Below are 15,482 nucleotides of genomic sequence, written 5' to 3' on the forward strand. Positions count from 1 at the left end.
GTATTTTAGGGAGAGCTTTGCTAAGGGCCTGACCTGAGTTCTGTGGAAAAATGAATGGAGAAACCGCACTTACTTCCTTGAGATTTTTGCTCAGGATAAAATGTTGCAGGGAATATGAAAAAGGTTTTGAATGAGATAATTGTGGCTCTTCCTTTGATTATTTTTTTTCTTTTCTTTCCTCTGCCTGCCTTCAGTGTTGGAAGCAGAAGAAAATAAAAAGAAGAGGAGTTGAGAATTTAAGCTGGGAGACTTGGCAGGTAAGAGGTGTGTTTTCTTACTTGCTGGCGAGGCGTTTCTGGAAGTGCTGATGTGAATTGGCAGCGAGTTGGTTCAGCTCTGGGAGACAAGGCTGGCCCAGGACCTGCACAGTCAGGTTGACTTCCCTGTTCCTTTGCAGCCTTTCTGCATAACCATGGGCAAATGCTTCGCTTTGCTGGTTGCCCACCTGCAACGGGGGCAGCACTGCTTCCCTGCCTCGGGAGGGCAGCCTGAGGAGAAATGCAATAAAGGCTGGAAAATAAATAACGAGACGGTGTAATAGGTGGTAGCGCATGTGTGCTGCTTGGACAAAGTTGCCCAGCTCAGGAGTGACAACTGTCTTGTGTGGGTAGTTGGGCTGGTGTTTGCATTATTTCAAGAAATATTTTACTGAGGTCCTTGTGTGCTATCTGTAACTTCACTGCGTTTTCTTCTTTGAAGACTCATTTGATTACTTTAGTGTCATTTCCTGTTCTACATGGTTTTTTAAATGGGGTGGAGGTGAAATACACTATAATCAAGATGCAACACTTGCTTTCAGATAAAAACTGTGCTGAAAGCACAATAAAAACTTGGGAAAGCCAAGCACTCATTGGAGAACTGCAGGTCACAAAGACTGTTCCTAAGGGCTTACTTGAGGCACATCTGAGGACAAAAGTCTTTTCTCCAGGAAAAGCACCACAACCAGGCTGCCAGATTTCAAACCTTCCTCTGAAGCTTGAAGTGCTGGAGTGTTTTTTTCAGAGGAAGAGCTCAAAGAATTTTAAGTGTAATGTTCCTTAACCTTGTTCTTGGGAAAAGTTGTACTGTTTCCAAAAACGCTCAGCCTGAGGCAGTCATGCATCATAGATAAATCAGCCAAAATGGCAAAATATTGGCGGGATATGAACAACTGCAGGTAGTTGTTCAATCGCTTGTGTCAAGTAATCTTAATAACAGGTGTAGCTGCTGATCCAGTCAATTATATAAATTGTCCTGCAGTCTTTCCTGGGTTCTTATTGAGGCAAAGGTATTGATATATAAGATGTGCCCGAGTGAGACTGCAGTACTTGGCCCTGTGACTGTCTTAAAAGACAGAGCTTACCCAAACAGGGAGTGACTGATGTATTTCTGCTTCTCTGCCTTTCTTTCATGCACACTGTAGCAAGAATCCTTGCTTTTCCTCCCCCTCCTACAAATTTGTGAGAATACATTTAAATTTTAATATTCAGAGATCCAGAAGATGTAAATAACACCAAAATGAGCATTGTCCTCTTTGAAATTCCCTGCTGGGTCCACCTGTCGTGCTTTGTGTGACGTAGGGATAATAAGCTCTGTGGGGCAGCGAGTGCCTCCCTTTACTCATCCTCAGTGTAGCAGCACTGTGCTGCTTTTTGCAGAGAGCTTCTAGCAACACCTAACACGGGAAATACCTAACTCCTGTGACTGAGAGTTTGCAGGCACATAGAGCAAGTTTGGCTCAAACTCGGAGGTCAAAAGAAGTTTGTGGCTGATAAAAGAATAAATCATTTTCTAATCTGAAATAATTTGGTCCCTAGCACTTATGAGAACTCATCAATACAAACTGAATGGCAGCATTGTAAAAATAGATATTTTTTTTTTCTTTTTAGTTGCAAAATTTTTCTGAGAATGAAGGATTTGTTTTTACTGTGTATGTCACTAATAGACCTCTAACAAGCTGTACATGAAGATGATTAGGGATGTGTTGTTTGGTTTGGAAGAATTTGTCTTCTGGGTTTGGCTGTTTGGGTTTTTTAATTTGCGAGTGCTTTCTTGGTTTCTTGAAATTTTCAAAACCATATATTGGCATCTGGTTTTTGCTGTGAAGTTGCATCATCTCTGAGCAAACCAGTGTAATGCATCAGGCTGTCTCCCTATGTGTTCTGGGTCATATGTTTAGTATTAAAGCTCAGTTTCTGTGCTTTTTCATAACAGTTTAGTTGTCTGCTAGGAACTGGTAGTTAAAGTATGGCAGACTTCAGATAATTCTTCAGGCTCAGCCTCTGTTTCCACTGCCTTTGATCCAGATACATTCAGCTCTCAAATATTTATAAATTATCTTTTCACATGCTCCTTTTTATTTTCATAGATGTGCCCTTCCACACTATAGGAATGGTGAATGATTTCTTATTATAGTTCCTTAGCATATAAACATTATGTTACTATAAACTGATCAAATTTGAACTGTAAGTGCAAGTAAGAATAGAAAGACATAGATCCTGCTACAAAGAGTTTGCAGTTAAAGTGGTAACAAGTGACATGGAAAGGGTGGAGAAGACAACTGTCAAATACAGCATGTTTATAGTATATACAACTGTATGTATAGATATAGATACCTTTGTTTATCCCTGCAGTTTAATTTAACATCATAATTAAAAAAAATGATGGTAGATAGATTAAGCTATAAAAAAATTTGAACCATGTGGCAGAACTTGTCATACTGATGAAAATGAAAAGCAGCCAGAGATTGAAAAGTGGGGGATGTGTGTGTGTGTGTGTTGGTATTTTTTCTGGATAGGTTGTCTTAAAGTCATCAAAACCAAATTATTTGACCTTTTCCCAAATAAAGTATAAGTTTTTATGACTTTCCCCTCTATATGATTTTGAGAAAGAGTGGGTATTGGTACAGTTGCAGAAACTTCCTCCATGCAGATGTGGTAAAGCACACTAAATCTGTAGTCTGCAATTTGGACACCCAGTGTAGGCTGGAAAGCATAGCTCTATGAAACAATGAAAAGGAGTTTGTCTGAGGTTGTATGCTTGCCTCGGATTTTTCTTGTAGTTTGGTAAATAATATAAATGTTCTCAGGCAAATTCTCATTATAATCCCCGTTTCTGTTGCAGATATGGCTTTGGTCAACCTGAGAATCTGAGTCTGTTTGTGTGGCGACGGTGGGAAGTGGGCTGGGAGGAATTGCTGTTACTGTATTACTTCCCCTCCAAAAAGATCTCAAAATGAAACCAACTGCTAAATTGGTTATCTGCAAGCTCACAATATTTGCATGCATTTCTGAGTGTGACTGTGAGAGGGAGGAAGCCCGTGTTCTTGCACACCATTTGTTTTCTGTTTCATCCTGAACTTTGAGATCTGAATCTTTTATTTGCATGGATGGCTTTAGTTTTGGTTTGTTTTGTGCTGTTTTTGTAAAAACCCCTGAATGAGGCTTGTTTGCAAGAGTGGCTTGTGAGTGGGTACCTCTGTGTGATTGATCAGTAGACCCACCAGGTCTAAGAGTATCATATTTATGTCAAAGGAACAAGTCCATATCATATTGTGATGTTTTATTGGAGTGTTCATATGCGAGGGCTCTTATTATTTTGTCTTCGTGGATTTCAACTGCAAGAACTGTCACCTAAGAAGGAATTAGGATGATTTTGTAGCACTGAAGAGACTTAGGATAAGGTTCTTGTCCCTTCATTTTACATCCAACAGATGCTCAGGTAGCTGAGAATCAGTGGATGACTATTCCTAGATGACACAAGTTAAAATCATGCACATCCTCCACTGATATATCCATAAGAATGAGACCAAATGGAAATTGATAACTAAAGAAGCTGAGTGCACTAGAAAACTTGTATAAAATGTCCTTTCACATGTCCCATTCTGACAAGCAGAAGCTATTGGTTTGTCTCTCTCTTTTTTTTTTTTTTTTTTAAAGTTTAATGCAATCAAGACAGATTTTTTGTAACATAATCTTGATGAGTTTGGGAATCACATTAGGTAGGATGGGTGGCAAGCTCTTGCCTAAATGTTATGAGCAATGAAAATCATGTGGCTTTAAGAAGCAGCAGAGTAGATGACTGATCAAATGTGATGTCTTCCTAAAAGCAGTGTTGCTAGGGCAGCTGAGATGAGATTGGGAGTGAGAAGGTGGCACTAGAGTCCTGGAGAAATGTCATAAACCTAAAAATGCCTCGGATCAACCTGCTTGGGGTCTGAAATTGTAATCCGATGGTTTATATGCTTGCTTCTGATTTCCTCTTACAAGTAAGCAAGTTTTGTATGTGCATGGCTGGGTTCTTTTTGCCTCTTTAGTTTAGGTCAGAGTGCTCGTGGTCATTTCTCTGCTCATGATTTTGCTTGTTCTTTAGAAACACTTTTTTAAAAACAAAAAATCCCACAATTAAAAAGCATTGCTAAGGTGCTCCTGACAATAAGTGATTCCTCTGCCTTCCTCCTGTGAAAAAGTTGCTTTTATGTGTCCTGCACATGGGTACACTTTGTGATAAGCGCATGATTTTCTTTCTGAAAACCAGATAATGGGCCTAAGCGAATCAGCAGTTAAAAGCTCAAGTATTTTATTCACGCTTCCCTGTGGGAAGTCCTGTCGGTGTTCCCAGTCCTGGTCTGCGGGATCTAACCAGCCCTGGTGTATCTGGGCCAGCTGAGGGGCAGGGTTTCTGAAAAGATTTGCCTTTCTTTGGCTTTGAGGCTTATGAGTGGGTGTTAACTTCTTGTTCATTTTTTCTGAAAGGGGAAATGCTCTTTATTTAGGAAAAAAAAGTCAAGAGCTTTTTCTGGCTTTCCTGCTTTCTGTGTGTGTTTAGTAATGTTGCTTTCTATTGGGAGGTATTGGTTCATCTTACCTGGAAGCAGTGTGCATCTGGGCTGTTTTTCAGAGATGATGAGTAAGTCTCCTTCTGAAGCTGACGTGGTGTGTGGGCACCTCCAGAACCTGTGAAAATCAGCTAGTGAACATTTTTCATGGTTTTCCTTAAGCACCACTTAAAAGTTAATTAAAATTCCAGCAAATGTCACCTCTAGGGAGCTGTTAAACTTCACCAAAATACAGGGTCAAGGCTGTGGACAAATCCTGCTTGTTCTCTTCGGCCAATATCGCGATCATTTACGAAACTCCAGGATGTTTTTTGTCTCCTTGTCTGCTTCCAGTCAGATATCTGTTCAACAAAGGACAGAGACCACCTCATTTACCAAATTCAGGTCTGGAGTCTAAGCAGCATTTGTGGTGTTTGCTCATGTGAAAAATCATAGTTTTTAATTTCTAGAGTTTTAATCATTTTAAAAAGATGTTAAACAGATTAACTGTGTGAATAAGTAATCACATATAAACACAGAATGATTTAATCAAGCAAATTAACTTGCTCAATGTAAGGATGTGAAAACGTAGATGCGCACACTTTTCATGTGAAAGGCTTGGTAGTGATAGAAAGGAGTGACAAAACCAGGCTCGACCCTGTGCCTGTTCTCGCGGGGCAGGTGAGACCCATGCCCAGGGCTTGTAGCTGCAACTGCGGGTGCAGGACTTCAGGTTTCAATGCCTACGCTTTGTGGATCAAAGTGCACTTTGACAGTGGCTTCCTCTGAGAGGAAACAAGATCTACCAGAAAGTTATCTACCACATAAACTCACCACAGAGCAGCTCACAGCTGATATGGCACAGGGAGCATCCAAGGTTGAGTGTGAAAGAAAGAGAACGGAAAAATATTGGGCGAGAGCTTACAAAATCATTTCCAGTCAGGAGACTTGATATCAAGTGAAACGTCAGTAAAAGGAATTTCACAATCATTTTTTGTTGATGCTGTAAGCACAATTATAAGCTTTCCAGTTTGTCTGACCCATCATCCTGAAATACTGTCGCCAGTATCATTGGCAAGCCAAGTCTTCCTAACATACTCAAATGCACAGCAGAGTTCTGGCTCTTCAGTGTCTGGACCGACTCCCAGTATTAGGAACAGGAGTCAAACGGCCATCCTTTCTCCTGTGCTAACGCACACCCCGCCATTAGCAGTCTGAAGGCAATTTTAATAAAATACATAGCCCTGCTGAGCTGGTCTCAGAAGATAAATAAGCAATGTAGAAAAGAAGCTTTTGTTTAAAAGTAATTATTTAAACTATGCATTACAGGTAATTTTCCTTTACCAGTAAAGGAAATGCTATCAGAATTTCAATAATAGCTTTGTGTTACTTATCTAGATAACATGATATTGTCATTTCCAGGAGCTTAAAATGCTGTTTTGTTTTCATTTGTGTCAAACATAATGGTAAATGAGACCTGAATATATATATAAAAAAAAAAAAAAAACCATGGGTTTTGTATAATTTTCTGAAAGCAGTATTTTGTTTTCCAACCTTTTATAGTAATATAATCATCTAATGATAGTTTCATGAAGTGTGGACTTAAAACAGTAGGGTGAGGAGCATCATCTTATTTTCTGTTTGTGTAAACATGCTGCATTTCACATTTCACAGAAAACACTGTTCTTTGAAGAGGTTTGTCACTAATAACCGTAACAGCATGGTAACTTTATAATGTACATGCAGACATAGCCAAACACTAAGTGCTTCAACCCATCTGTAGCTCAGAAAAAGCAGAGGTGTCATTTTTTACCCAAGAGAGTTTTCACTTTCAAAAGTTTAAAAAAAACCCCTTAGCCTCTATGTTTCTTCCTCTCAGCATTATTTCTACAGTGCAAACCTCTCTAATGATCATAAAGTTTTTATTATAAGGAAGATGAAGCAACTATGGGAGGAAAGCAACTTTTTTCTTGAAGAAGTAACTTCTCTGTATTGGATCTCTAGCTGAGAGAATGAGTGGTTTTTTTATAATGAAAACTTTTTTATTGTTATTCCTATCATGGCTATTTGTACATTTTCTATCTCAGTTAAGGATGAAGGAAGGGTTCGTGCTTTGAGAGCCGACAGCCTGAAGCCCTGATTGTGCAGCTGAGCCCATGTGGGGTTGTCCCCTGTGATGCTTGACTGCAGCCACAGCTTCTAGCTGAGAGCCCCGTGGCGTGCTTTGGCTGCAAGGAGGTATGGCAAGAAAGATACTCGAGTGCATTAAGGGCAGTTTTCAACCCAAATTTAGGCCTAAATGCTGCCTAATCCCTAACCTAGTGTTTTCTTACTGGTAGTCTCTAGGCCTTTAGAAATGCCTAGCCAGTCAAAAGTGGAGGCCTAGGGATTAGGTGGATTTTTAGATCATTTACATCTGGCTGTAGTTTGTCTGTGCCGGAGTTTCCAATTACCCAAAATGGAGAAAATAGCATTTCCCTGCTTCAGAGAAGATTTGTGAGGATCAATGTGTTTGAGATTGTGACAGTAGGATATATCTGTAACTTACATAGGTAATAGATCAACTTAAATACTTTTATTAAAAGTAGGCACAATAATTCATTGCTCTGTCACAGGAATATTGTGATGCTTAGTGTTTGTGATCTATGTGAAAGAGGTTGAGATCTTTTGATTAAAAAGCGATATTGATATAACTGTGTGAATTATGAGCATGCCTGCTTCCACACTGAATTTACTTTTTGAGCTAGCTAGGCTGGAGTTTTAATCTGCGGCAAACAAAAATCATTGTGTGTCCCCCTCCTCCGGAAAGTTTCGCCCATTTCAAGCCGTGCTGACCCTCGCTCGGCTTTCTCCCGTTTCTGCTGTTTGGGGAGGAGGATGGTGCCGAGGCGGAGGGCAGAGCAGGCAGCTGATGCCAGGCGGGGGTCTTGCTGCTGAAGAGCCTGGCCGATAGCAAGGTAGCGCTGCGACTTGGAGCTGGCAGGCAGAAATCAAAATGCCACCCTTTGGCTGTGGAAAGAGCTAAAGATTTGTCTCCAGCAAGTGACAGGAGCCAAGGTACTGTCGCCCGTTTTCTAATTTTAGCGGGAAGGCTGGCAGGGATCTTACCTAGACAGACAAGCGTTGTTTCTGCCCAGGCCGATCTGCTGCCGCGGGTCCTGTTCCAAATTGCTCGGCTCGATGCCTCCCCGGCTTTTGGGAGGTGGTGTGCCGGCAGGAGGGAGAGGGGAAACCCCTACCCTTTTCTCAGAAGGCTTGTGAAACTTCTGAGCCTGCTTCAAGACAGTAAAACTCATACCTTATACTAGCTGTCTGAAAAGAAGTGTTTGTAGGAATGTTATTAGTAATGCAGTGATTGATTTACGAAGCCCCTTTGAAGTGCCTGTGACGGTACGTGCGGTTGCACGTGTATGAGAAGCTCCTGCGTGTCCTTTTGCCTGGTGACTTGGGTGCGGTTCCAGTACAGAAGCAGAAGTGGTTAGGGGAGTCCACTGAAGGAGGAAGAGAGCGGATCTTCCCCCTTCCAAAGTGACTGGGACTTGTGTGATCGTTACACAGCGTTTTCTGTCAAATTGCTCTGGTTTTGACTTTTGATTTTGGAAATAAGTGTCTAGGGAAACATGAAGGAGTCTGAAATAGTTTTCTGTCTCCTCCTTTCCTTGATTCACAAGTCACCTTCGCAGCTTAGAGGCTGTGCTCTGCGATGCATTCACCTCTGCCTCTTGCAGAGTGGTGTGATGTTCATGCTAGAAACTTCTGCGGTAGGGAGCTGGTTGGCCATTTTCCAGGATGGGCTTTATTGGCACTCTAACTAGCTGTTTACCTATTTTGCCATTGTACTGTGTACCTATTTTGCCATTGGAGAACTCAAGGCATGAGGGAGAGACTCAGAAGGTTTCAGCAGCAGAGCCGGAGGTCACTCAAAGTCCCCTTCTGGTGTGTGGTTTGGTGATGCACTTACCCACACCTACTGCTGGAGGCTGCTGGAAGAAAGGTGCAGCCCTGCTCTGCCGGCCTTCAGCCCCGGCCACGCACTCTCACAGCTCCCCTTTGCCCGGCACTGGGCTCCTCTGCTGCACCACGCGCCCAACCAGAAAGTTATGCTGGCAGAAGAGTGACTTTGGGAAACAGCGAAGCATTTTCTGCTGGTGTAGCTCACTGAACTGGTTCCTTGTGAGCTCAGACAAATGCCAACAAGGCACTGGTTTTGTACAGTCTTAAAGAGCGAATGCAAAGTGATCTGTCACATCTTGAAAATATCTGTAAGGACACTGCAGCTAATAGTGTAGCTGTACTTTTCTTCAAATAGCCCATATTCAGATACAATCTTAAATTTAAGAGAGCCTATTGGCATATATTAGTACTGTACTATTAACACTAGCTTTTATTAATGTGTTTTTCATTCTTGTAATAATGACATGGCCAGTATTTAGCTATTCTGGGCATTCCATAAATAGTAATTGGGAGTATCCTTTTGTCAAACGTGGCTGGAGATGGACAATACAGAAGAGTTGATATTTATCAGGTATTTCAAAGGTCATTTTCACCGTCTCTACTAAAAGCTATACTTGCTCCAAGCACATCTAGCTTGATGGAGGATAAGTTCTGCCATTTTGAGAGGGGTAGTTTTCATTTATAACTGTGAATGTGTTTAGCCACATGAGGCTGTCAGTCAGTGAGACGAAAGCCCAGTAGGATTATTTCTGTAAGTGGCCAATTTCCCCCACCCTTTCCCTCCAAATCAAGGACAGATGAAAGGTCATGATTAAAACAGTGATTTTTTTTTTTTTTTTCCTAAATTGTAAGTAACAGTTTGTAACTGTTTTTTACCAAGATGTCAAAACTGTATTTTATCTTGGGGAAAGGGGGGAGGAAGAAAATTATAAGTTCTTGAAAGTGTTGGCAATTTTCCAAATGGTTGTGTTGAAATTTATTTTAATTATTGTACTTGTGTCAGTTCCTAGCAGGGGTAAGAGGGGGGGAAAATAATTCAGTACAGTATTATGCAGCTATGGATTAAACAATTAATGGTAAACCTCTGTATTCTATTAGTATATTTGAATTCATTATTTCAACAAATTGTTTTATGAGCCAGTGACTAGTGGATTTAACCATTTATTTTGTAGTCAAAACAGAACAGAAGAATAATTGTCTTGCTGAAGCACATCTTGATGTGTATGAATCTATCCAATTAACCTGAGACAGTCAAATAATGCAGAATGTCATTAGGAAGTTATTTTGTCCCAAGAGTTTGGTTTTCTTATGTGTGGTCAAGGAACTCGCTGTCTGGGAGAGTTTTTTGGCAGCTGTCCAGTGATCATTGCAACAGTTACCATCCCTAAAAGTGCTGAGGACTTTGGCACAATCAGCATTTCCCTGGAAAATATCTCAGTTAGCATTGTATGTGGTGTTCTTCTCTTGAATATGTGCTAACCACTCAAATAGTCAGAAATAACACTTCTTGACTGATCGTGGCATGTAGATAATCACCCAAGTAAATACTTCTGTGAGCAATCTGTGGGCTCAATTTTATGCGTAAGATCTATTAACAATGACCAAATAAAAAGACATTCTCAAGAAGTGCCACGGGGCAAATTATTTAAGCACGTGAGGACATCACTGGTGTTTCTCTTTGCAGTTCACATTAGAAGTCCGCTAAGACCCTCATGATGCCCTCACGGAATCTGGGCCAGATGTATCTTCATAAATATTATTTATGTTAAATATTTTCTTCTCAAATCAGGCATGAAACCAAGATGCTGTCTTTCTATGTCGCTAGGTAACACATTTATCTTGATAAAGAAGGTAAAATGGGTAATATTCTAATCTCAGTAGCTTCTGGTTTTCCATTTGGTGTTTTTTCTGCAATGGTATGATTTCCTTTTTGCCTTGAAGAATCCTGTGCCTTTGTAATGTGTGATAAAATGTGTGTCACCTTCCACCACCGCAAGAGATGTGTAGTCAGATACTTACTCTATCACTGATGATGTGAGTGGTACAAGTAATACTGGGTGACTTCAGCCATCTTTGCACTACTACACAGTTAATCCACAAATCTGGTAATGCACAGGGCATGAATCAGGTAGAGTTGACTATTTAAAGGATGGAGAGTGAAGTGAGTAATTTCTGGGCATATTTTGTAACTGCCAAAGTCCTCTCAAAGAAAGGTCCTGTGTTTTGATACGTATGTAGTTTTTTATGACTGTTTTTTGCCATTTCCTTTCATTCTCCTGTGCTAAGCTATTGTGAGTTTGAAATTTAAGTGAAGAGCTTCCCTTTTTTTATGTGAGCAGATGAGCAGAAGATGATGGTGCCACCCTCCTTAAAAACTTTTAGGTTGACTAAGAAAATTGCCTATTGTTTTTGGTTGTGGTTTGGCGCTTTTGGTTTGTGTTTTTTTTTTTTTTTGAAGTATGCAAATACTTCTTTAATAGTCAGTTTAGATTATAGGCAAGATGCTGAAGCAACCTCCTAAGTGTCTGTGGTGGTCGATGGAAGTGACAGTGTATTCTGCTGCATGCTGTTCTCTTACTTTCTGCTTCTGGGTGAGTCACATAAATATCTAGTGCCAAGCTGTAGGACTAAGAGTGTAGCATGAGATAACTATTCTCAGGATTTCTCCAAAACATCAAGGGTGTTGATGTTGCATAGATGTGTTGCTATGAGCTCTTTATCACTGGGTGTGTTGCTGGGGAGGAGGGGTAGAAGCAGAGGTGTTGCCCAGGCTGGTTATGAAGAAGGATGCTCTTGTCATTTTCTTCTCCTACTTTGGTAGCCTGGATTCACTGAAAATAAGGAGTTTCTTGGCTTAGCTCTTCTAAACGTGATTTATTTGTCAATCTCTTCAAATGGCAGAATGAAATTAGGGGAATGTGGAAAGAGAAGGTTTGGGTGCCAGCTAAGAATGTTTCAGGGGTCTTAGTTTTCCATTGTACAAAGATAGCGCAAGCTAAAGGTCAGCAAGACAATTGATGTGAAGAAAAACATGTGAATATGGTGTTGGGAACACTTGCAGAATGTGCCTGTATAAAAATATAAACAGTAGGCCATTTAAAGGGATGAAAAGTGGAAAAAAGTAAATTTTTACATGCACAACCCTTTCCTTCCCTTTCACTACAGGAGAGGGGAAAAAAAAAAAAAAAAAGATTATTTGTTTCAGAACCTTTTCTGGAACTCTGAAATGATTTATAGACGAGGTGTGCTGTATACAAGAGCTTTTACTGGCTGCCTTGCCAATGAATTAGGGCCCTATTCTACAAAAAAAAAAAAATGTTAGCACTTTCTTTGCAGCCATCCTAGGTTTCCGTGGTGCGGAAGTCAAATGTAAATTCTGGCTGAATTGGACCCTTGTGGAGGTGGTGTTCAAACAGTCTGTGAGGAGAAGAGAAACCACTCAGGTCGTGGGCCTTTGCGTGCTTTGGAGTCCTTCGATCATTGCTATAATTCTCTGAAAGCAAACTAATAAAACTTCCTATTGACTTGCACTTGTGTGTGCTTTGAGCAGTTATTTACAGTCTACCATCAACAGATTAAAAATCAATTAAAATCCATAGAAACAGCCAAAGTTACATACTCTTCTTTGCTGGTAAAGATTTTTTTTAAAGATTTTACATTAATACTTGCTGCTTGGTATTACTGAAGATAATGAATAAGATTTAGGCGAAGTCTGTGCGTCTTTAACTTTACAGAAGCCCTGCTAAGAACCTCTTATCCTCTGTGCCTCTTGCCCTCTGTAGAAATAGGAGAATTTCTGCAATTCATGTAACTGGAGATGCTGAAAGCTCTCCAATACTGTCATGATGGATGCTGTTGCAAATGCATAGGGAAAACAATAATCTTAATGATAAAATGATAAGTTTAATACCAGTACATTAGAATGGAAAGTGAATTTTAGTACCGCTAATACAGTAAAATAAAGGAGACTTTGATTTGTATTGCTGATTTTCCACGGAAGCCCTGCAGGTTAATGTGGTTCCATCCTGCAATTCAGGGGGAGGCTGCGTGGTCTCAGGGAGGCGGTGCTGGGCTGGGACTGCAGAGACCAGGTTCTGCCAGTGACCTGCTCTGGGGGATTTTGGAGTGTGCGGGGGTTTTTTCTTGAGTTTCCTCTCCATCTGTTTGCCTCCCATTCTTTGCGAGTCTAATCTGTTTATACCATTAAACTTTCAAACATAGCGCTTCTTTTTCATTTCTTTGTAGGTATGTGCTCCAAAGACTATTATGCTATTGAATAGTCATAGTACTTGTTCTAATATGTTATTTGCGTGTAGATTGGAAAGATATAATCTACATTTCTAATTACTGTTTTTATTTGTCCTTTCTCTTTCGTATCTTAATGCAACTTTTATCTTAAATGAAATTAACAGTAACTAAAGGAGCCGTGACTTCAGTGTGTTGCAGTGACATTCAGGTACCAACCACAAAAGGCAATGCTGATTACACTGGTAAAACAGAAAGCCCGAGCACTGAGAAACTGGGGGGGGGGGGGAAGGCATAATTAAGGTAACTTGGGCAACCTTAATTTAGTCGTCTTGTGGGCATGCATGTTGGTAGACTGCTGTATTTGATATAGCATAATGATTCTATTGATGGGAGACTGCAGAAAAGCCAAAAAAGAGTTGCTTTATCAGAGAGGAATCTGAATAATGTAGAGTAAATAAGGCCAGGCTTTTACAACAAATGCTGAAAATAAACAAAATATGAAATGACTGTTTGTTAAGCAAGCAGAATCTATCCTGTGGGTGACATTTTACATAAAAAGACTGGCGTGATATATTTATAGACTACCATGATACATATGCACAAGACAACTGAATTAAGATTGCACAGTCAACTTAAATCCCGCAGTTCTCCCTTTCAATCTTTTACTTTGCCACCTGCATAGTGTTTCTGCGTGTGCGTGGGGAAAAAAACCCAGAAATGTCACCCTGTCCATCATACGGACTCCTCGTTGTCCTTGTGAGAACCTCACATCCAGCTGCACCGATTTCTGCCCCTCTCTGCCTATAGGAGTATAGTGATAGGTCGCTGCCCTCTCATCACCCTGGAGAGAGGGAGAATTGTCAGGGTGCTGCGGAGGGAGGGCAATTTTTTTCCTAAGTTGTTTTCCCTGTTTACCCATATCCACCAGTCAATTCATGGCTTGTCTATGCTGTTCATCGTCATCTTGCCTTATTGCTTTTTTGCTGCTAAATAGGTTCTGGTCTCCACTTTTCAGCAGGTGCTGGCGTTCTCTGCTTGTCTTCACCTTGCTCTTCCAGACTATCAGTTCCAAGTTTTTCATATTCTCCATTTGTCCTGTAACAGCCCCCAGTTGCCTTCTCACATTATTCATCTCCCCTAGCTCCAGATGTCAGAAATCCTCCTCTCCTGGTTCTGCAGTCTTCTCACTTTCCTGATGGTATCCCCCCAGCACCTCGTTCCACTGTTGTTTTTAGTAATCTAGTAACTCTTGTTTCTCTCACCCGCCACCTTTTAGTGGCTCAGAAAGCCACGCTCCCGCTCTGCCTGGGCATGGGCGCTGACTGCAAAGGCAAGCCCACCTCCCCCACAAGTGCCTGGGGCTCAGGGATGCTCAGGGCTCTGTGCAAGCACAACCTGGTCAGCCTTGGGCATCAGGAATGGCAGGCATCTGCCCACTGAAGGTGGGATCTTAAAATCACTTAACTTTTTTCAGCTGAGAATGTTTTTTGAGTCTTGTCTGTTTGTAAAGGTTCAGACATTTTCTGATATGTTCGCCTAACTCCCTCTCCAGGTTTGTATTGTTAGCACTAACAAATTAATTTTCTGAAGTTATTGTATTAAGATACTGAAGTTGTTCTGCTTTCCTTTTTGTTACTATGTATAACTCCTAAAATCTGTCAAAAAACATGTCTTTTTGAAGCTATACAAAAATACCATTGCTTTCAATAGTGCTACCATTTCATTCTTGGAACATCATATTGCTTTACTGCTTTCAGGATTGATTCGGCTACCTTTTTCTACGCTGAGCCCTGACTCATAACAATTAGCATTACATATGTGCTAAATTGATTTCTCAAACAGAGATGCTTTTTGGAGAGGGATTTTACTTCCCAAGCGTTCTCGCCAACTGAGACTGCTCATGTGCTGGGCTATTAGATAACAGAGGGTCAGAGTCTGTCCTCCAATCTGATCCCATTCAAAAAGAAACAAAACCAAACTGATGAGGTTTTTCAGTATTTTACTTGAATCTAAAGATTTCCAGATAAAGTTAAGGTTCCTATGTTTCTGAGTTACTGTAACATAAAATATTAACCGCCCTCCTAGAGCTATACACTCTTTCAGTTCTTTCTCAGCATATCGTTTCTCATTTTAGATATCTGACCTTTCTGTAATTCTTCTAATCTATGGAATAGTGCAATTTGTCTTTTCTTTACACATCTTACTTGGCTGAGTGGAGGGATGGAGGGGATGCATATATCTTCTTGTTACTTTTTTCTGACTCAGTGTTTAGTCATTATTTTCAGTATCATTTAATCTGTGGAAAGTTTCCCCATATGTCAGGCGTATTTTAAACACGCAGCTGAGATCTATACTACAGTAATCCCTTTTCAGATACAATGCTTAGCAAAGGGCGGAGTTCAGTCTATGGCATTTATTGGAAGTGAAGCTTTTTCAAATGCTGTTATTTAAACAAATACCAAAACTGTGTGTTCTTGTTTTGTTA

The 15,482-nt window shown here is 40.6% G+C and overlaps 1 protein-coding gene across 9 annotated transcripts in view; it reads left to right on the forward strand.

Annotated features, from left to right (window-relative positions):
• SOX5 (SRY-box transcription factor 5) overlaps nt 1-15,482 on the forward strand; it is a 645,708-nt gene that overhangs the window by 193,984 nt on the left and 436,242 nt on the right. For all 9 annotated transcript variants that reach the window (XM_087765890.1, XM_087765888.1, XM_087765887.1 and 6 more), the window contains exon 3: nt 195-257. The gene's annotated coding sequence lies outside the window, so the exon portion shown is untranslated. The remainder of the gene's footprint in view (nt 1-194; nt 258-15,482) is intronic.

This window comes from Nipponia nippon, unplaced genomic scaffold (genome assembly GCF_047370975.1).
Source record: "Nipponia nippon isolate SJK-2023a ecotype South Korea unplaced genomic scaffold, ASM4737097v1 scaffold_3, whole genome shotgun sequence".
Taxonomy (NCBI): Eukaryota; Metazoa; Chordata; class Aves; order Pelecaniformes; family Threskiornithidae; genus Nipponia; species Nipponia nippon.